This window comes from Lepus europaeus, chromosome 2 (genome assembly GCF_033115175.1).
Source record: "Lepus europaeus isolate LE1 chromosome 2, mLepTim1.pri, whole genome shotgun sequence".
NCBI lineage: Eukaryota > Metazoa > Chordata > Mammalia > Lagomorpha > Leporidae > Lepus > Lepus europaeus.
Genome location: NC_084828.1, coordinates 70,479,249 through 70,500,443, shown reverse-complemented (window position 1 = coordinate 70,500,443; position 21,195 = coordinate 70,479,249). Strand labels below are relative to the sequence as shown.

The 21,195-nt window shown below is 42.6% G+C and overlaps 1 protein-coding gene across 4 annotated transcripts in view; it reads left to right on the top strand.

Moving 5' to 3' along the window:
• Positions 1-21,195, top strand: part of ZBTB20 (zinc finger and BTB domain containing 20) — an 891,896-nt gene that overhangs the window by 820,710 nt on the left and 49,991 nt on the right. For 3 of the 4 annotated variants that reach the window (XR_009867653.1, XM_062208447.1, XM_062208455.1), the window contains one exon: positions 16,791-16,891. The gene's annotated coding sequence lies outside the window, so the exon portion shown is untranslated. Of the gene's footprint in view, positions 1-16,790; positions 16,892-17,767; positions 17,827-21,195 lie in introns of those variants that run through there. The other variant, XM_062208465.1, reaches the window with a different exon arrangement.

Sequence of the window (21,195 nt, the reverse complement as noted above, 5' to 3'; positions counted from 1 at the left end):
AACCCAATCTGTAGCATTCCCTTTGAAAATGAAAAACAATAACAACGTATGAAACTATCATTGATATAAAATTTTATTTGGTCTTCTAAGATACTAGGGTATTTCTTAAAGCTATTTTTTTTTCCCAGAGTGTTCAGATATGTTCTTACTCTGCTTTAACCGAAGTAAATTATTCAAACAGAGCTGTTTTGTTTTATTTGCCTGTTTTTGTTTTTGCAGCTTTATGCTTACCAGAGATTTCATAAACAAGTTGGAAGGGGCAAAAAAATATCCAGGATGTAAACACAGAAATACTCTAATCAGATAATCTTGAAAGAACGTGTATGAGGGTGCCTGAGGAGGGTCCGAATGATGGTGTTTTCAAATCTTGGGCATTTGAGAAGAGGTGCTGATATACAAAGAAAGGGAGAGTTACTCCTCTATTGTTTTCCCATGCGTATGGATTAAAAGTAAGTTGACTGTCTTCTGTGACCTCTTGAACTCAGAAAACTAGCATATAGACACAGGTCAGGACAAAGCAGGCACTGACGCATTGACCAAAACAAGAGGAAGGGGAGGTACCCTCTCCTCTTTCCTTCCCTTTAGAATCATCAAGCGTTAGAAATAGAAAGAATCTTCAAAGCCATCCACTCCAAGAGCCCCACTTTACAGATGGGAAAGGTGAGGCTCAGGGTCAGGCTTCAGCAGTTTCCAAGCACGGCTGGGGAACCTGATTGGAGGCGTGGGCAGAAATCTTGCAATCACACCACTCCGTGATCTCCCCCATTTCTCTATAATTGTTTCAGATAATTCTAACTTTGTCTCACCCCACCAACACTGCTTTTTGTATCTTGACTATCAACTAGCTTCTCAATTAATTGCTTTGGAGGGAAGCTTATTTCATAATAGTTAATTGTTGGATTCCAATCAATGATTCTAAAAATTAAGATGAGTTCTCAGATGCATCCTGAATATTCTACAACTACACAGAAGCTCACTGATCAATATGTTGCCAACTTTTAAAATAGACCCTATAATATAAAATGACCTGATCATATTAAATTTTTCAGGTGTCTCGAGTTCAGATGTTTGCTGGAACATATAAATGGATAAGATCAGATTTGCTCATTTGCTCCTTCTCAGTTGAGATGTTCTAAAACTGCTGTGCCTTTTTAAGAAAAGTCATTCCCATGCCCTCAGTTTCACTGGTTCCTACTGTCATCACTATGGCCAGTTATTGATTGCTGCTCAGGTTCAAAAACAGCTATCCTTGGTGCTTTACTGATATTTTGTTCAGCATGAAGGGAAAAAGGACATAGTGAGAATCTGGCAAACCCTCTTATAGATAAAAAGAGCCCAGCACTGACAATAGACATTGAATAAATGGTTGGAACAGGTGTCTGGTTTAGCAGTTAAGATCAGGTTTGGGATGCCAGCCTCCTATATCAGAGTGCCTGAGTGCAAGTCCTGGCTCCAACTCCTGACTCAGCTTCCTACTAATTCAAACTTTGAGAAGCAGCGGTGGTGGCTCAAGTGGTGGGGTTCCTTCCACCCATATGAGAAACTTGGATTGAGTTCTCTGTTCCCAGCTTCAGCCCAGCCCAGGCCCAGCTGTTGTGGGTACTTAGGGAGTGAACCAATGGATAGAATTTTCTCTCTCTCTCTCTCTCTCTCTCTCTCTCTCCTTCTGTGTGTGTGTGTATGTACCTGCCTCCCCAGTAAATATTTATTTTAAAAAATAATAAATAGTTATTAAAGGGGGCAGAGAAAAGCACACACCATTCCTCTTTCTAAGAAAAAAAATCTCTGGATCATGTGAAAATAGTAACTCCACACTTCTGATACAGTGTCATGTGGTTTGTTGCACCACATATGGTTATTATGATCTACTTGTCAGCAACAATCCAGAAATACTTATAGTTGTGATATAAAGCAACACAATGATCTACTGTTACCTTCCAAGTGTGTCTGGCTCACCAATTCCTTGTGCAGGTGCCAAACACACTTCTGTGAAGGAACTGACTGACATAGGCACCATGACATTTCAGGTAAGTGTAATTGTCTCACAGGTGCAGAAAGCAAGCCTGGTTTTGGAAACCAATAGAAGAGGAAGAGACAAATCTCTTACTCTTCAATTAGGAACTGTTTGACAACATAAGAGAAGGCAAGGCCTTTGGAGAAGAAAACCATGGGGTATAATGGCTCTTTTTATTAAAATTCATAGTCCTCCATCACACCAACTCTAAGAACAATTTAATCCCCAAAGCACATGAATTAAGCAGAACTGTCTACTTCTAACTAGCCATATCCTCCCACCATGATCCTGGTGTGATGGAGGGTTACTTACTGGTGAAGTTCCCTACTGATCTGCACTTGGATAATTAAAAGAAAGACCTGAAATTCGTTTTGTGGGAAGACACATACATCTGGCGTGTAGCAGAGACAACTAGAGACCAGGGGTAGAAATTCCATCATCAAATCCAGCCAGGTTTGGCAATAGGGGTAATGAGCATTAATATTTTTTCTTTCCTCTTTTTCTTCCTTTTCTTTTTTGTTCTTCTTTCTCCTCCTGTTTCCTTCTTCATCCAAAACTCTTTGCTTACGGATGTGAGGAGTAGCCCAAGAGGGAATAGGCAGAGTAAATCCTATTTGGAGGAAACATACAAGCATTTGATACCTGACCATCCCATCATGCCTTTCATATCCCTAAACAACTGAAGAGCAAGTGCAGTCGCCAGGTGCTGGGACTCAGAATGGGTGTGTCCCGGGACATTCCCTGGTTTGAACTAGTCTAGTGCACTGTTTCATGTTACTGAACAATCAAAACAGAGAAGTCAGTTTTCTTTCTGTGGTCCTAGCCCAAATGAGTGGCAGGATGTAACCTCTGTAATTTTCCATGAAGTCCTCCCTTAGTCCATGACATCTAGGCTGCCTGGCTCTTGGCAACACACACTTGAAAAATATGGCCTTGCTGTGATGCTTCTTAGCATGCACAAATAGAGACATACATTATATATCTATATTAGTGTTTCCCTTATAAACTTTATGACTTGCTATCCAGACTCTGTTTTGTTTTGTTTTTGTTTTCCTCAAGCCATGGGGTAGTTTGAAGAAAAACTTGGCTTTGTAATTTTTTAAAAGTCATTTTTTTTCAGCCACTTCTATTATTTTGCTTTTTGCTAATCACCTTAACAGGTGGCAGTCATGTATGAAAAGACCTCATCATGTAGTACAAGCCAGAGAGAAAGCCCCTGGGAAAAATCTAAGCACTCAGGCCCATACCCATCCCCCGAAGAAAGTGGCTCAGGTAATAGCATCTGCTGTGGTGTAGCCTCTTGGTGGGACATTTCAACTGGTTTTTCAGTTGCTTTTCACTTTCTGGAATGTTATGTAGTGACCATAGCCAGGAACTTTTAGAATATTCTCTCTGGTCAAACAAAAAGGACAGGAGAAAAGTCCTTTGAGAATTAAGTCTAGCCAGGGCAAGCCAACAGCCAGTCCAGTGGAATATCTGCTCTCTGTATTTTTGGGTTTGGATTCTCATGCATGTGTTTGCCTTTCTTTGCTGTTTCAAATACTTTCAAAAAGAAGGCTTGTTTCCTATAGTTCATTGTCCTAGCTCAATTAAACTTGTTGGTCATCAGATCCCCAATGCACGATTATTCAGTATTTTTTAAAATACACACAAAAAATTTCAGCTGTGTTGTTCGCTTTTTTCCTCTGCCACCAGCCTCACTCTAGTGCGAGACATTGGGAGTAGAGTGTGTGTGTGTGTGTGTGTGTGTCTGGGAGGTAGACAGATTCCCTACCTGGAAATGGCTTGCTATTATTAGACGTTCAGTTACCAGGGGTTATGTAAGACAATTGAAGCTCTGTTTTTTAACAGAGACATGATTCATGCTGCTTGTAGTAACAGTAACCACCTCCAAACGAGACAGAAACCAGACGCAGACAAAGGCTGGAGAAATCAATGCCGACTCAGTACAGCCATTCTCCCGATACTCTCTGCCTTTCAATCAGAGCACTTAGGTCCTCGGGAGAAGGAGGCTTCTGCTAATTCTGGATCTTTCCTGTCTCCCGGGACTGCCAGGTGAAATCATGTGGGCTGGAGCCACGTCCAGGAAACAAAACTGGGCCTCAGGAGCAGTGACGTCTGAGCTCCCTCCCTAGGGTCTCCCCAGTTCCAGACACACTTGGACGAACAGCAGTTGTCACCTGCACTGTGGCTCGGAATGCTCTGTGGCTTCCACTCAGAAAGGCTGGAACTTGAGCACTTGGCTCACCCGCTCACTAACCTTCAAGTGATGCTTGGTAGTGTGCTGGGAGAGGAAGGATGGAGTGGGGTTGGGCTGGTGCCAGTACTTTATTACAGCTGCTCCCACAAGCTGAATGGAAGCGGACTGGCTGTCAGCTGCCACACATGCTCGGGACCCTTTCCTGCTGCCTGCAGACTACACGGCTAGTTTTTCTCGGATCCTCAAAGACAAGACAAATCAGAGTCTCCATCTCATGCTCTGCTTCTTAGATTTGCTACAATGTCCATTGGCAACCATGAACCATGGTGTTTTTGAAAAAGAAAAAAAGTCATTTTCTGCTGAAAATTTGAGCTTTTGATAAATTCAATCCTACTACTCATTAGCCGGGCAGATTAATCCACCCTCTCCTCCCCTTCCTCATTTATGTAATTCATGATGGGCAGAACTCATTTTTCTAGTGTTTGCGAAAATACCACCTAGCCCTTCCTGTGTCTAAGTCAATGTAGAACAATATTTCTCTGCCCCTACCAAGGGTGCCATCTGGAAAGAGATGCAGAGAGCTCAGGCTTCACCCAGGACATAAAAGTCAAGTGCAGGCCTGCTGTGAAATGCTCCAAACTCGGAAACTTTGTGAGTACCTTTTGAAGCCACAAGTGGGAAATTCCACACCATAAAACTTTGTCCCACACACAAAATTATTAAAAATCAAGTATAAAATTGCTAGATACATGGAGTGTATATGAGATATAAATGAATTTTGTGTTTAGACTTGAGTCCCATCCCCCAGATAGCTCATTATGGAAATGTTATTATGCAAATAATTATGCAATTGTTCCAAAATCTGAAAAAAAAAAAAACACCTAAATCAGAAACACATCTGGTCCCAAGCATTTTGATACGAGATATTCAACCTGCATTTATTTCTTTCTACAAAATGGAGAAATTCAGATCCCCTACTGAAGTAACTGCCCGTGGCTCCTAGGCTTGCCCCAGAGGCAGGCCACCCTTCATTTTCGCTTATAAATGTGTGAATTGTCCAGAAAGACAGCTCTAAATGTGGACGTGACAGGAAAATATCTAAGCCATTTAGCTTCACCCAGTCAATAATCTCCTGCAATCAAAATCCTAGCTTTAAAAATACTTATTATTGATTACCTCTAATAATCAACACTCTGATATGTCATTATAAATTTTAAGTAAGGGCTGACACAGAAGTTTCTAGTCATGAAATTTGTACCATTATTCTGTTATGTCACACATCATCTTATACACTCTACACCAATTTTAAAGTAAACCTATGTAAACATTCTCATTTATAGAATAGTTTTTAATTAAACTTCTGTGGTTTTTTTTTTTTTTTGACATGCCATTTTTTTAATCCAGGAAGGTAGTAAAATGTTACACAGACAATCTTCTAATGAAATGCATTTTATCCTCTGCTAAAATATGAAAGTCATTTGCTTCTGCAGTTTTAAGGAAGGAAACTATTTTCTCTCACATAATAAAACTCCTTGACTAGGCATCAAGAGACCAAATTTCTAGTCCTAGCTTCACTGCAAACTCACTATTAGGGAACCTATTAAGTCCTAACATCAGATAACATCTAAGCTGAAAACTGGAAGCCCCATAATAGCTAATTATTATGTACCAGCCTGAGACACCCTGCTCTGAACTCTTACACATTACTGCAGTGAAAGGGTTTTATGGGAAAGATAGAATTTGTTGTTTGGGGATTTCATTGATGTGCCATTGGCTACCAAGCTGCCTTACCTTCCTCAACGCAAGGTGCCTCCAGATTGACTAAAGAGACAGAGGTTGGAATGTGTCTAAAAAGCAGGAGCACATTCTGCAAATGGTTGCTACCTACCTACCCTGTACACCAGGCAAAAGTCGACAATGGTGGACACTTGCACAGGATTGCTCCTGACATCCATGTGTAGGAAAACAGCTTTGCCTTTTCATCAAATTTCCATGATTTGATGATCCTGAGTGGTAATTTCATCACTGGGACAGAGGCATTTATTCAAATAGTTCCTTGCTTGGATTTTTTGATGTACCCAAAATTATCTTACACTTCTCCCCCTGAAAGCTGCCAACTAGTGCAAAGTCTTACTTTAACCTACAAACAGAGATGCCATGGCTCTTCTATCCATAGCCTTTATCCAAAGCTTCACACATGTATGGTATCATTTGTTGGGGTAATGACAGCAATGATGGGCAGTGGTTGTTCCCAGCAAAGTGTGGTACATTTCATCAGGGCCTGGAGCATCCTGAACTGATCCATTAGTTATAGACTTCAAGGTGTTTTTTTTTTTTAAAGATTTATTTTATTTATTTGAAAGAGTTACAGAGAGAGAGGTAAAGACAGAGAGCGAAAGGTCTTCCATCTGCTGGTTCACTCCTCAAAATGGCTGCAATGGCCAGATCTGGGTCTCCCATGTGGATGCAGGGGCATAAGGACTTGGGTCATCCTCTACTGTATTCCCAGACACGTGAGCAGGGAGCTGGGTCAGAAGGGGAACATCTCGGACTCGAACCTTCAGCACCCAAATGGGATGCACTGCAGGCCAGGGCTTTAACTCGCTGAGCCATAGCGCCGACCCCAACATCAAGTTTTGATCTGTCATCCTCCAATGTCATCCATTTCCGTCTATGATAACCAAGAAGATGGCTATAACATCCTCCTGTGCACAAGGGGCCATGTTGGGTGTGGGAATTTCTGTTGTGTGTGAAACAAGGTCTATTTGCCAGAGGATTTACATTCTCACCAATGATACAGAAAATAAGCATGAAACTATAGTCAGTTCTCTAAGTGGTAAATGAGTGGTGGAGGTTGATATGTGCCAAGGCAGTCTTCACAAAGGTAAGTTTCTTTAGGGATACGTTATTCTATATGAATTTTAAAGGAGAAGGAAGACTTGAAAAGCAAAAAAAAAAAAAAAAAAAGAAAGAAACAAAAAACTTGTAAAGGTATTCCAAAAAGCCATTGCCTGTTTAGGAGCTCAGAGATGCAAATGTGCTTAGTCTTTCTGACACCCTAAAAGTTAACTGGTTTGGACCGAATGGAGCATTGGTGGAAAGGAAGTCTGAGAGGACTTACTTGATATGGATTTTGTGAATTTACATGCTGAGGTGAAAGAGTTTGGGACCAGGGAAATCCATGAAAGCATCTTTTTCCTAAGCATATTCTGAGGATAATAAATGTTTCAATAGAAAGGAGGTGGGAGGGAGTCTATATGTCAATAAGCTTGGACAAAGTGTGACCCTCAGCACCTTTAATGTCCTTATTTGTGTTATGAGTTTGCAAGAGATACACGTACTATGCAGCGTCTCCTATACCTATTTGACCAAAGAACTTTTTTGAGTTGGACCTTGAAATTCTAGTATCCTATAAAACTCACTCTGTGATATACCACCTGGAAGAATTTTTGAAGGGTAGGATTGGAGAGCAGGGCAAAAAAACTATGTCATGATGATTAATCTAGAACTGTTAGGAGGATATCACATACAGAAAAGTTAAAAAAAAAAAAAAACACTGATGAAACCAAAGGGAAGGATAAACATCAAAAGTAAGACTTTAACCTTCAAGATAGAGTGTAATGTGGGGGAAAGATGTAGGTACATCTGGAAGAAACAAAATGATGACAATTCCAGACTCTTGCAGAAAGAATTGAAAGCTGACAAGCTTACCACACCTTATGGTATACATCTTCTTACTGAAGTAGGAGGCAAGGTCACCAGCTAGAAAAAAAGAATGAAGAATGGGACTTGGGTAAAGAGGAACGTAAATTTACAAAACTGCCATAGGCTTATACTTGGGAGCAATGGGCAGAGTGAATGAGGCTCCAGATGGCATGTACATGTAGGGTTCTGTGCTGAGGTGAGGAGTGAATGGCAGAGGGTAATGCGGATTCCTAATGAAGAATGTTAAGAGGAAGCCCTGCACAGAGAAAGTCAAGGGAGAAAGGAAACCCAGAGGGTTGTTAAGGACAGGATTGAAATGGTTGTTTTAGGGGTTAGGGCAAACTGGGCAAGGACATCTGGTGGAGCTATCAGGGGCCTAATAACTGACCATGTGTGAAGAGTGGGCTCTGGAAGGGTTAGGGACAGTGAGTTCACAAGCTGGGGTTGGAACACTTGAAATCAAGTGTGACGCCTCAAAAGAATGATTTAGAATGAGGGTGAGAGCTAAGCAGTAGATAAAGAAGAGGGATGGTGCAGGTCCATTGAAAAGAAGTGGTGATGGATTTCTGTATTAAAGTATTAATCATTGTAGGGAGAGGAAACATGGAGCAAGAAGGGAAGGTTTTGTGAAGATTCAAACAAAGTCAAAAAAGCCTAAGAGGGCCATGATGGAGAATCTAGTATAAGCCTATGGTGAGCGCTTCAAATGAAGCAAAATGGAATGAAAGCAGGAGCCCAGCGGTTTAGTGATTCTGAGCTGGGCATGAGCACTGGATGGAGCACAGTTGGATGGAGCATTGCAACTAAAACTAAAGCCCACTTCACTACCTTCTGGTTTCATGACCTGTAAGTCCCACTGTCAGACAGTCATTGTAAGAAATAAGGTTATTAGGGAGCCAGCACCGTGGCTCACTTGATTAATTCTCTGCCTTGCAGCGCCAGCATCCCATATGGGCGCCAGGTTCTAGTCCCAGGTCGCTCCTCTTCCAGTCCAGCTCTCTGCTGTGGCCCAGGGAGGCAGTGGAGGATGGCCCAAGTGCTTGGGCCCCTGCACCCACATGGGAGACCAGGAGGAAGCACCTGGCTCCTGGCTTCGAATCAGCGCAGCACCGGCCATAGCGGCTATTTGGGGGGTGAACCAACAGAAGGAAAACCTTTCTCTCTGTCTCTCTCTCTCTCTCACTATCTAACTCTTTCTGTCAAATAAATTAAACATATATATATATATATATAAAGAAAAAAATAAGATTATTAAATGTAAAGAAAAGGCATAATTCTTGCCGCACAGTGAGCATTGAGCTGTCAGTAGCCAAAATTGCTGTTGAGGTGATGAGAGCAAGAAAAGGGAAGTGATATTTGTGTTGCCTGTGTTATCTAGGGTAATGCCACTGTGATGTTACTCAGTACCTGATTTTCCACTTGGCCACAGACTGCAGGGATTAGTCCATAAAATATACTCAGCACAAGGGGCAAGATATTGAAAACTCTGACAACACCAAACACCACACTGTGCCATAAATCATGCTTATGTTAGAATCTTCATTAGAGTTGAAAATGACCTTACAACTGGGCCCTGTGGCAGACTGTGTGGGCAGGAAGATTTCAGTGTCAAATCTTTGAGAGGAGGCATTCCCATGCTGTTTATTAAAACTGGAAAATCATGGTAGCATTATATAAATATACATACACACAGACACACACACACACCATCTGGTCCCCACAACCTCTTATTTTAAATAGTAAAAATCAACTGTAGCCAATAATGCTGAGGCTCTTGGTGTGCAACTTTTATTAACAGAGTTTGCAAATTGTCAAGACGGAATAGAGAGGTCTCTATGGAGGAAATTAACATAGATTTAATGTGACAAACAGTAGGACTGTGATTTAACTTCCTGTTGGCAGGGCCATCCCAGGGGTCTCCAAGTCATCATAGGTGTTTCTTCTGGACATGTGTATTAGCTAGTGGTTAATTAAGGAACTAAAATTTAAAAGTAGAAGAGTTCCTATAGCACTGGCAAGCTGAAGATAAGGTTTCAGCTCAGTTTATCTAGCCATGATGCCTTTTGTGCCTTATTTGTTAAAAGGTTTTCTCACAAGTTCCCAGACAGGTAGGATAAGTGATGTGGACTTGGGAATTGATTTCAAGAATTAAAAAGTTAAAAGACAGGGACAAGCATCTAGCACAGATGTTATGTTGCCACTTGGGATACTCACATCCCATAGAGTCCTTGGGATTGGGTTCCATCTCCACTTCCAATCCAGCTTCCTGCTAATGAGCATCTTGGGAGGCAGCAGTTCATGACTGACATACTGCCACCCACAAGAGAGACCCAGATTGAGTTTTGGGTTCCTGGCTTTGGCTTTCCCTAGCCCTGGCTGTTGCAGGCTTTTGGAAAGTGAACCAGAAGATGGAAGATTCTCTCTCTCTTTCTCTCTCTCTCTCTCTCCCCAACTTTGTCCCAACCCCCCAAATAAAGTGACAAAAATGAATTAAAAATATTTTTAAGTCAAACAGTTTTCTTTTTTTAAGATTTATTTATTTGAAAGACAAACATAGGGGGAGAGAAGAAAGCTCTTCCATCTGTTGGTTCACTCCCCAAATGGGTGCAATGGCTTGGAACTGGGCCAGAATGAAGCCAGGACCCAGGATCTCCATCCAAGTCTCCCAGATGGGTGGCAGAGCCCCAAGTACTTGGGTCATCATCCACTGCTTTTCCAGGCAAACTAGCAGGGAGCTGGATCTAAAATGGAGCAACTGAGATTCAAACCAGCACTCTGAAATGGGATGCCGGCACTACAGACAGCTTAATCTACTGTGCCATGATGCTGGCTCACAGAAGAATTTCTTAAGCAGGTTTAATGGGTTAATAGGTTCCTGACTACTTAATTCCCACATTTTCTTCTCAAGGGACTATTAGGGTTTTAAGGGACATTTAAAATGATAAAAATCCACCTGTCATCTTCTTACAGATGGAAACGTTGAACCAAGGAGAGGTTAGATGACTCATCTAAGGTCACACACCTCATTTTATGATGTTCCTTCTCATAGTCTTTTCGTAGTCTTACTCCTTTTAACTCTTCCTCCACCCCACCCCCCATTGTATTCTGCACAGTCACCTCTCTGCTGATTGCTTCTTGGATTTACTCCTGTTTTGTTGAAATCTCCTGTGCCTCAAATTTCAAGACAATGGGTTTTTGCCAATTAGTAACCCCTCTCCACGAACTCACCACTGCACTTGGGGCAGAGAAACGAGGGAAGTAGAACAATTTTAAATTTACTGTGATCTTTGAGACAGCTTTATCTGCACCTGGGAATTGCTGTTAGACAATTAAGGTTGGTAAAGCTCATTGAATTTCTCAGAGGAAAGGTGTTATTTGAATTATTATCAGATAATTATTGTTAAAAATAACAATAATGTAAAAAATGGGAACTTTACATGTTAGAGACATTATCGTTTTGAATTTTCAAAGAAGAGGAGGGGAAGCCCTGGGGGATCCTGGAAACTAGTTTTTTTTCACAATGTGCTCAATGCCAGAACTCCTTGAATTTTGTCTCATGCCTGATGACCTGACAAACTGGCCCAGAATCGGAATCCAGTCAGGCCACGTGAGCTGTTCACTAAGTTATTCGGCTTGAATTGTTTCTTCAAAAACAGCCCTCGGCAGGAAGGAGAGTGTCAGACTCTGTAGAGGCCTGTAGACCTCGACCCACAGCATCAAGTCACCTAGGAACCTGTAGTCATGCGCAATCGCAGACTCCCCTGACACGTGCGGAATCGGAACCCCGGACTGCTGCACCTGTTTGTTCACTGTGGTTTGGGAAGACCGATGTAAGACATTTTCAGCTTCAATTAGGAAGGGGTGGGGGCAGAAGAAAGTATGCTTATGGATAGTTTCTGGAAGGGTTCCTTCACTTGAGATGTGTGCTGCCAGATCTTTGCAGTGCCTCTCACCCATCGTGTTATCAACACGTCTTGTGCAGAGATCACAGCAGGAGCTAGACATGTGCTCGTGCATGCTATGTTGGAACAGTTGTTAGAGGGTGAAAAGAGCACGGGTTTTGGGTCAGAGAGATCTGGCCTCACTACCTGCTAGCTTTTTAATCATGGACTGGTTCTGTAAGCTCCCTGAGTCTCACCTCTCCTCATCGCTAACATGAGTAGGCTCCTACCTGCATCACCACATTGCTATGAGGAATCAGTGAGCGTGTACTTAATGTGGAATGCCTGATACACTCCCTGGTAAGTTGAACAGACAATAAATGGTTGCTAGCATTTTAACTATTTTCTTTTTTGTCAGCTTTAATCATGGAAGCCCCCACTGTCATTTTAGAATGATTTGGCATGATTCTAAGGAACAGGAATGGTGATTCTGAAATAAGACCTCTTGCAGAACGTTCCTTGCTGTGATATGTACATGGCAGTGAGTTACATAACAGCTCTGCTCCCTCAGGGCCTCCGAGACAGATCTGCAGAGACATCAACAATGAAATGTGCTGCACAGAAGTGACCCACTGTCTGTTCTGCCTCTGCCACCATCAACAAACTTGCTAGCCGGGTTCCAAATGCGGCTTCTCTAATACAGTTATGATGTCAGAGGCAGGGAGAACTGCTGGATCTCCAGCTTCCAGGGAGAATGTGGCACCAGCAGCCCCTCAAAATTATCTTTTGACTTAGAAACTGAGTACACTGGATATAGAAGTCATTAAAAGAGAATAAACATGAAACCCCATGAAGTCATTTTCTCTGAGTCTTTTTTTTTAGTGTAACCACCCTGTAAGCAACAAAACATGACACACCATGCAGTTGCTATGATTAAGAGACCCTTAGGTATGTGCTTAGGCAAGAGGGGAAATAAGAAGATGGAGATAGGTGACAATTTGCCAAAAAAAAAAAAAATGCAAGTAAGATCATAACAGCAGGATGTGGGCTGAGAAAGAAAGGTTTGATTAAAGGACAGAAAGATTATGGCTCTATTAAATTATAAAATGCAGTTTAAATCAAATGCTTGGTATATTCAAAGTGTACACTTATCTAATTACACTAAAGATTTGTATGTTGCCAGGTAATTTTTTCACTGCAATGTAATAGACATATCGATCAGTGATTTCCTTTATCATTTTAATGCAATTGCCAAGAGGGGAAAAAAGAGAAGGAAGTTCTCTCTGATGAAGTGTGGCTAATCTGTCCAGCCACATGGTGAGTTAGAAAGAACAATGAAGTGCTCTGGAGCCCTGTGTGCTGCTTTTGCTGGGGTGTTGCTATCTAATGGATGCCTCAATGCATAGCACAGCTCTACCACACCGAACAAAAAGACTATGACAAATACTACCAATGTTTTCCGCTGGTGAGTAGCAATCAGTCAAGTGCTCACCTGGGAGAGGCAGACAGCATCTTCTACTGTGGGCTAACATTCAAGAATGAACTTCATTGGCCAAGCAAAAACTATTAATAAGCCCTGGCAAGGTGTGTTTTCCTCACCTACGTCAACCCTGTTGTCCCCATGCCATGTTTCATTGGGCTTTTCATCTTTGGGTGAGGAACATAATTGTGTCTGAGATTAGAATAGAGAGGAGGTGAAACAATTGTTTTCTTCTACCTCAAGAAGAAAAGAACAAGGCAAGAAAATGAGAACAAACTTGGGGACAGTCATCTACACATTTCCACAAGTGAACTAGGAATATAAGGAAAGAAAAATAAGTAAAACTTTAAACAAACCTAGAGAGTGAGTACTTAACAAAGTGAGGTGGGGAAAGAGGGGACAGTACAGCAGAGCGGCAGGACAGCCAGGGTCTCTGTCTCTCCGCAGTAGTAAGTTATCACTCCAGTGACATTTGCAATATTGTCAAAATTATTCCTGCTGATAATGTTAGAAAAGTGCTTTCCTGTTTTTTTTTAATTTACCTTCATTTCTGAGGCATTATTTAACTACAAATATTTTGGTTTATTGAAGTCAATAAAGGAAGTAAGCCTGTTATTCTTTGGAACGCAGTATATGCTTGCAGGCTGTGCACCTCAATCTCTCGCTCTGGTCTGGTCACTGTTGTTAGGCCTATTGGTACCAAGAAATCACTGATAGAGAGATTTGTGACCTTTATATCAGCTATGCTTACTCAACCACTAATAAGGATGTGACCTTGATCAAATCAGATCTCATAATTTCATCTAAAAAATGAGGGGACTGGAGTAGATGACTTCCCATGACTCTAAACAAGACTTTATTCCTTCTAAAATTGGTTCAGTAGACACTGGCTGAGCACAAACTTGTGTACAAGGCATTGTACACCACAGGGCACTATACAGGATGATCCCTTTCCTGCCAGTCATAAAAGATCAAAGCCAACATTCCTATGGCAAAAGGCAGGTGAACAAAAAAAAAAAAAAAAGCACAATGAATTTATTCTACCTGAGTTATATGTGACACAGGGGTCTTTAGATTGAAGACCAAGAGACTCAGGGTGCACCATCCATGTTATGCTTAGATTTGATAAAGCACAGACACTCATACAGCAGTATGATTGGACAACAAGGATGTCACCCAATGCTAGTACACTGGGGCAGGGAAGCCCCACAAGGCCTGTCTGTTCAGACTTTTCCTGGGCTCTCTATGCAGCATTCCTTCCTCCTGGGTATGGGGTAGCTAAGACCCCTTCTGAAATGGAGATCTTTAGATCTACTCTCTGACAAGGTAGGTCAGAAAGGGAGGCAGGAGACAGGAAGACCAGCGATGATCAGAGAGAAACTTGGCTTCTGAGGCCTTCACTTTCATGAGCCACAGCAGTATGCAGAATGAAAATGTTCTCTCCTATCAAGGAGCTTACAGAGGGAAAGGACAAATCACACAAGCAATTATTAGTTGATAGAACATGCAAAGAGAGTAGTGCAAAAAAGTATTTGAGGATTCAAGAGGGGCACTTCCCTTAGGCAGTGCTTCATATGTGAGGTGGCATTTGGTGGCCTTAAGGAAGCTATATGCAGACATTAGAAAAGAGGAGAAATGCCAGGAACATGATATGATGGTAGAGTGACATTTTGTTATGGGATAGGATGGACTGCGGATGTAATCTAAGTTAGATTAGGGCCATGTTATAGCAGCCTTGAGTGCCAGACTGAGGAGTAACTCAATCGAGTGAGCAATGGGAAGATGTGTTTAGATGGCGCTTTGGAAAAGTTACTGTAATGCTGGTCTGTTTGAAGGATTGACTAATGGTAAAGAGGAAGGAGAAAGGAAGGCAGTCAGGGCATTCTTGCAGAAGTCCCGGCGGTAGGTGACAAAAGAATCAATGGGTGTTGGTGCAGAAAGGAGGTTATTCAGGAAATAACCAGAGTAACCAGCACAGGATTCAGCATGGGAAGCAAAAAAAAAGGGATGGAGGGAAAGAAATTAAAGATGGCTCCTCAATTGCATGCCCAAAAGATGGCACCAGTGGTAAGCAATGGGAAATCTGGAGAAGGAACAAATTTTGGTGGAAAGGCAATAAATTATATTTTTTTAATTTCTGAATTACAAGAGCCTGTGTAGTATTTGATAGGATTATGAGCTTCTCAAAGCCAGAGATTCTGTCCAATTCACCTGCTCTAGGTACTTAATAGTTGCTATAAGAACACTTAATGAAGAACAATGAATGAATGTTCCAGGAACCAGCTGTCTTTTAGCATGTGGGTTGGAGCTCTGTGGACACTCAGGAACTTAAGATAGCAACATGGATGCTTTGTATGGAGATTGTTGAGGCTACGGAGGGTGGGTATAGACAAAGCCTAACAGGACAAGCTTAAGGAATGTCTACATTTAGGAAACAGGAGAAAGAACACAAGACAGGGAAGCAGGCAGAAAGGTGCACTGAGTGAAGCTCAAATTAAAATTCAGTAGGTCTGAGGTTCTTAGACAACGATCAACTCCATTTCTCAGGTTGAACCCCTCAGGGTTAGAAGATCTGGAAGTAAATGGAAGCTTTGCAGTGAAGAGTAGAAAGAATGCAAGAGCTCAGAAGGCCGCCAGGTTAGTGGGTGTCTTTAGAATGGGTCAGAACCATGCGATAAAGAGGGAAATTCTGAAGTAGAATCGTGAACACCAGAAATGTGGTACATAATACAAGGTAGAATAATCAGGCTTAAAAAAGAAGGAAAGCTGTCATTTGCCATGCCATGTGTGAACCGGAGGATATCAGGTTAAGTGAAGCCACAGAAAGACAAGTACTGCATGGTCTTCCTCAACTGGAATGTAGAAAAGTTGAACTCACAGAAGCAGGGAGCATCATGGTGGCTACCAGAGGCTGGGGAGGTGATGTCAGAGGGTACAGCATCCCCATTAGACCCAAGGAGTAAGATCAGAGACCTGCTGTATGTATATCATGGTGACTCATTTACTTACAGACCTGACAATTGCCAAGAGAGTAGATTTTAAGTGTTCCTAGAACTTGCGTGTGCACGCACACACACATAGCCAAGGAAATGTGTGTGCTAATTAGCCTTACTTAGCCATTCCACAATGAATATGTCTTTCAAAACATTATGTTGTACACTGATAAGATTTCTATTTGTCAACTGATAATAAAGAAATATAAGCAGGGGAAAGAACAACTGAAAAGTCAGCTGTGGAAAGGTTGAAGGCCACCCTCACCCCTTCCCCAGCCCAGTCTCCCAGCTCAGCTGTTGGTGTCTTGGACTGTACAAGCAGGCCCAGGAGACACCCTGAGAATGGGGCTTGGACAGCATCCTCTAGTCTCCCTCCCTGCCTTTCCTCTCGCCGCTACTCAGATGCAGAACCAGCCCCTCAGCCAAGTCCACAGTTCTCTATCAAAGGAAACAATCGCCATCTCCACCAGCCATTCATTTAACAACCTTGTCTTTGTTTGCTTCTTGTCTGTTCCAGATGCAACCGCTCTCTGTTCCCTGCCCCAATGAACATCTGCACTAGGCCCCAACCTTGGAGTGATTTACCTGAAGAGTGACACCATTGACTTGGAAACTACTGTGAGTACATTATGCCTCCAGTGAAAGCCTTCTTAGTTCACTTTGTTTAATTAAAAAACACACACGCAATTGTAAAAGAAGGCGAAATTTTAGATGGCTCCGTCTCTTGGATAACCAGACTCAGACCTGAAGTGCCTGCAGCAGTTCTCAACTTGCAGCCCACAGTGCAAGCCCTGTGCGGCCTCCTTCCTTCCTGTGGGCTGGCTGTGCTGAGCTGTATTTGAGAACCCCTTGCAGGGACCGTTGCTGTGCTGCTTGCTCATCTGTACCTCTGCTTGAAGGGGGTGGCAGCTCCTCATGATCTGTGAGCTTCTCAGATGGGCCTTCTGCACCACGCTGTTGAATCCCAAGGTGGCTACGTGGGGCAAACCCGTGAGCCAGCTTCCTCTGCCTGGATCTGTTGTTGAGCTACAGCCCCATACTGTTGCCTGCTTGCAACTCTGAGGAGCCCAGGCCTGCCTTGTGGGGCTCTGGCTTCTGTTGCCACATCTCCAAGCTTCTGTATCCAGCTCAGCTCTGCTCCCTGGATACATGGCTCTGGGTAGTTGGTTTAGTTCCTCCATGTCAGGAGGAAATATATAGGAGAAGTAAAAACCTTGCGAGGAAAGATACAGAAATAGGTTGTAGTATAAGATATGATACCTACAGGAAAATACTGATGAAAGATTGGTATCAAGTATTCATTAATCATTGCTAAAAATAACAGATGAGTATATGCTTTTTTCCCACTAGAAAAGCCAGAAATTTGAATTATTTAGATGCTTTGCATGCAAAAATCACTTAATGACACATTATAAAATGAAAACTCGTTTTAGATGTTGTATTGACAAGTTTTCCTGTATGGTATGAGGCAGGTAATGGGATGGTGTTTTACAGACGACTCTGTTACTGGAAAACGCTAAACCTGGGAGTCTAACACCTCTCTTAGGCTTCAGGTAGGATTTTCACATTCTTATTTTCTATGTCTTTAGCTATTCTGCCATAAATTGAACCCAAAGGGATGAAGCCAGAGTTTTGTTTCATTTTGTGTTGCTTTTTACCTCTAATGCTTTCAGTCTCCTGAGTTATGCTTGATGGTAGCTGGTATGCAGGTGATAGGCCTGGCTGCCCAGGGTGGCAATGAACATCAGCCAACAGGATCGAGGCACTGGGGACTAAAGACGCATCAGACTTCAAATAGAGTCTCTTGGGGTGGGCCTTTGGCCCACTGGTTAAGATATCACTTGGGAAGCCCTCATCCCTTGGTGGTGTACCTGAGTTCAAGTCCCAGCTCTGCTCTCCTTTCTAGCTTCCTGCTAAATCACACCCTGGGAGGCAGCAGGTGATGTCTCAAGTGCTTGTATCCATGACACCCAAGATTGAATTCCCTGCACCTGGCTTCTGTCTAGCCCAGCTCCCTCCCTCCATCCCTCCCACCTCCTTTCTCTCTTCTCTCTGATTTTCAAACAAATACACTTTTTTTTTTGAAAATAGAATTTCTTTAACCCATACCTATGCAAGGAACTTACTTATAATAGTAACTTCCTTTCATCCTTAAGTTCAAGTGCAGGGAGTCTTAGCAATACCCACATTTGAATAGTTTTCTGAGCTTTCCTTCATCACAGAGTAGTTAAGTTTTCAAAGTTTCTGTATCCTTTGGGAAGGAAGAGACCTTACTCCTTCTACCTTGCTGGACTGCCAAGGACCTGGATTCAGAAATCGGGACCTAAGGCATCTGGAAAATTGCCAGGCAGCCCACAACTGAGTGCCTGATTGTGCCACAGGAAGTCTCTCCCATGTGCAGGATGCCAGTGCTTGCTATCACTTCTCAGTGGGCCCTGGAGAATGAACAGATTGTGTTATAATCCTCATAGTCTCTGCTGTTCAGAAACTTAGCTTTCTCCTATATATCCAAGAGAAATAATAAAACTTTCAGGGACTTGCTAGGTGTAACAATCAATAATGAGGATGTAGTATAAATATGTGAATGATTTGCAAAAGTGCATCCCTTCCTGTGGACTGATGTTGCTCTGGGCCTGGTCTCAAGGCTTGGGCTGGAAGTGGATGTGTCAGGTTTAAACATCCCTACACTGCCTCCCAACCATGCTCAGCAGTTCAGCCTATTTGCCCAGATTGTTGTGATAATTAAATGAGATGGTGTATGGTCAGTATCTGGCATGACACTTGGTCATTTAAAGTTTACTGAGCACTTACTATGTGCCAGGCACTGTTTTAGGCACCAGGGATATAGTAGCCAGCAAAACAAAAATCCCTGCTCTGTGCAATTTTCTTGCTTTATAAAAGGGCAAATTCAGTACATAGAAGCTAAGAAATGATTGATTTGATTTGATTTGATTTTGCTCTGTCTTTCCTTCCAGAAAGCATAACAGTCAAGGGAAAGAAGAAAGGAAAAAGAGAAGGAATAACATGCTGGTCAGCCTTGCCACCCCTCGTCACCCCCGAAAACCCCAGCTCCCTGCTCTGATTTGTGAGCCAGAGGACTGACCACTAGGCACTATTTGGCCCAGGCCCTCCTGGGCCCTGGATTCCTTCTGAAGTTGGCCAAAAACAGATGTGAGAGTGGGAGGAGAGAAGTCAGGGTATTTAGTGCAGCCCTTCCCAACCCAAGTCTGGATTTAGAAAACCCCACCCCTTCCCTTAACCCTTCAGTGTCATTTGTTTAAAGCTGACATCAACATCTTCCTGCTGGTGCCAGTGCCCGCTGCTTCTCTGTTCCCTGAGGGTCCCTTAACTTCCTCTTTACCTCAAAATGCAAACCTATCCTTAAACTTGCTCTGGTTAAAACCTCCTGTGTGTGCCATCTATTTCTCGCCAGGATCTTTGCCTGATTCGGCAAGGAAAAATACACTGAAAAACATAACAGAGCCCAGCCAAGAAGGTTAAAAAAAAAGAAGAAGAAGAAGAAAGAAAGTAAAAGATTGGAAAGACTAAAATGCTTTAATCATGAAAACATTTTAAATTGATCTGAGAACTCTGGGCCAAGCAGTGAAAAGATAAATTGTAAGAAAATGGGATAAGCCCTAGTGCCACAGGTTGATTTCAATGAATACAACAGAATGCTTTGGCTCGATGGGCTTCTGTAGGCCAAGTGCACCTTGCTTGACCTCTGCTTCAAGGAGCTCTAAGGTATAGCCACAGCAGTGACAAATATGTGAACAGAAAGAGGGTGTCGGAAGGACAATCCAGTGAGATCAGAAGCGTTGAAGACCAGATTGCTTAGCCTAACATCTTTCTTCTTGTGCTGTAGCAACAACCCATGTGCCCCTGCCCTAAATCTAGATATTAGGAAAGGCTACTGAAATAAAGCAAATGTCTCACTGTGGCTAACACGATGAAAATGGCAGAACAAATGCTAAATTGAAAGGAGGCACCACTTCCTCTATGGCAGCTCCACACTAGGCACTTTAGGCTTGCCTCATTGATTCCTCACTCAGCCCAGGGAGGTGGATATTATAATCCCTATTTTAAAGAAGAGGAAGGTGAGGCTCAGAGATGCTGAGCAATCTTCCTAGGTCACACAGCTACCAACTAGTTGGAGATCCTTTCTGGTACCACTCCCCTCGGTCCTCTGTTCAGACCTTCTCCTGAGCCTTTTGCATGTATTGTTGGGGGAGGTGGGGAGGAAACAGCCCTCCAAAAAGATGGGAAGAGGCATCGCTGCTCTCAATGATCATGATCCAATGACAGCGTAATTATTTATCAAAAGGGGCTTCTGACTAATTCTTTCCTATCTAAGTGGGATTCTAAGTGGAAGCCGTGTTAATGAGCAGGGTGGGAACCCAGTGAGGAGATAGAATTGGGAGAGAGCAACAGAAGAGAGCCCTCTCCTCCCAGCAGACCTCCGAGACTGCTAAGAACTCACACAGCTTAAATATTTATTTTTCCATATGTCATAGGAAGCATTGCCCTCACTGTGTATGTGCAGTATGTACCAAGGAGTGCAGACTCTATACATCAGACGCCCCCAATCTGGTTAATTTCCATGTGTTTAACATGTCTAATACCTACCATCTCATCGGTATGTCTGGATGCATAGTTCTTTCCACCTACAGTGCGCTCTCGATAGCAAAGAGCCAGTATCCTCCAGAGCTGTACTCAACTGCTAGATTTCAGCCCAACACTTGTTGCCAGGGCCAGCGCCATGAGAGTTAAAAAATCAGAAGGTTCTGCTGGCTAACTCAGCCGCCAGTCACCTCAAAAAGCCTTCCTGGTTCCTGAAGCAGCCTTTTTTTCTCATAACAGAAATGTTTGCAGTGAGGAGATGAAAATGGTTTTGTTCTCTTTGGACAATTGGGAGATGTTCA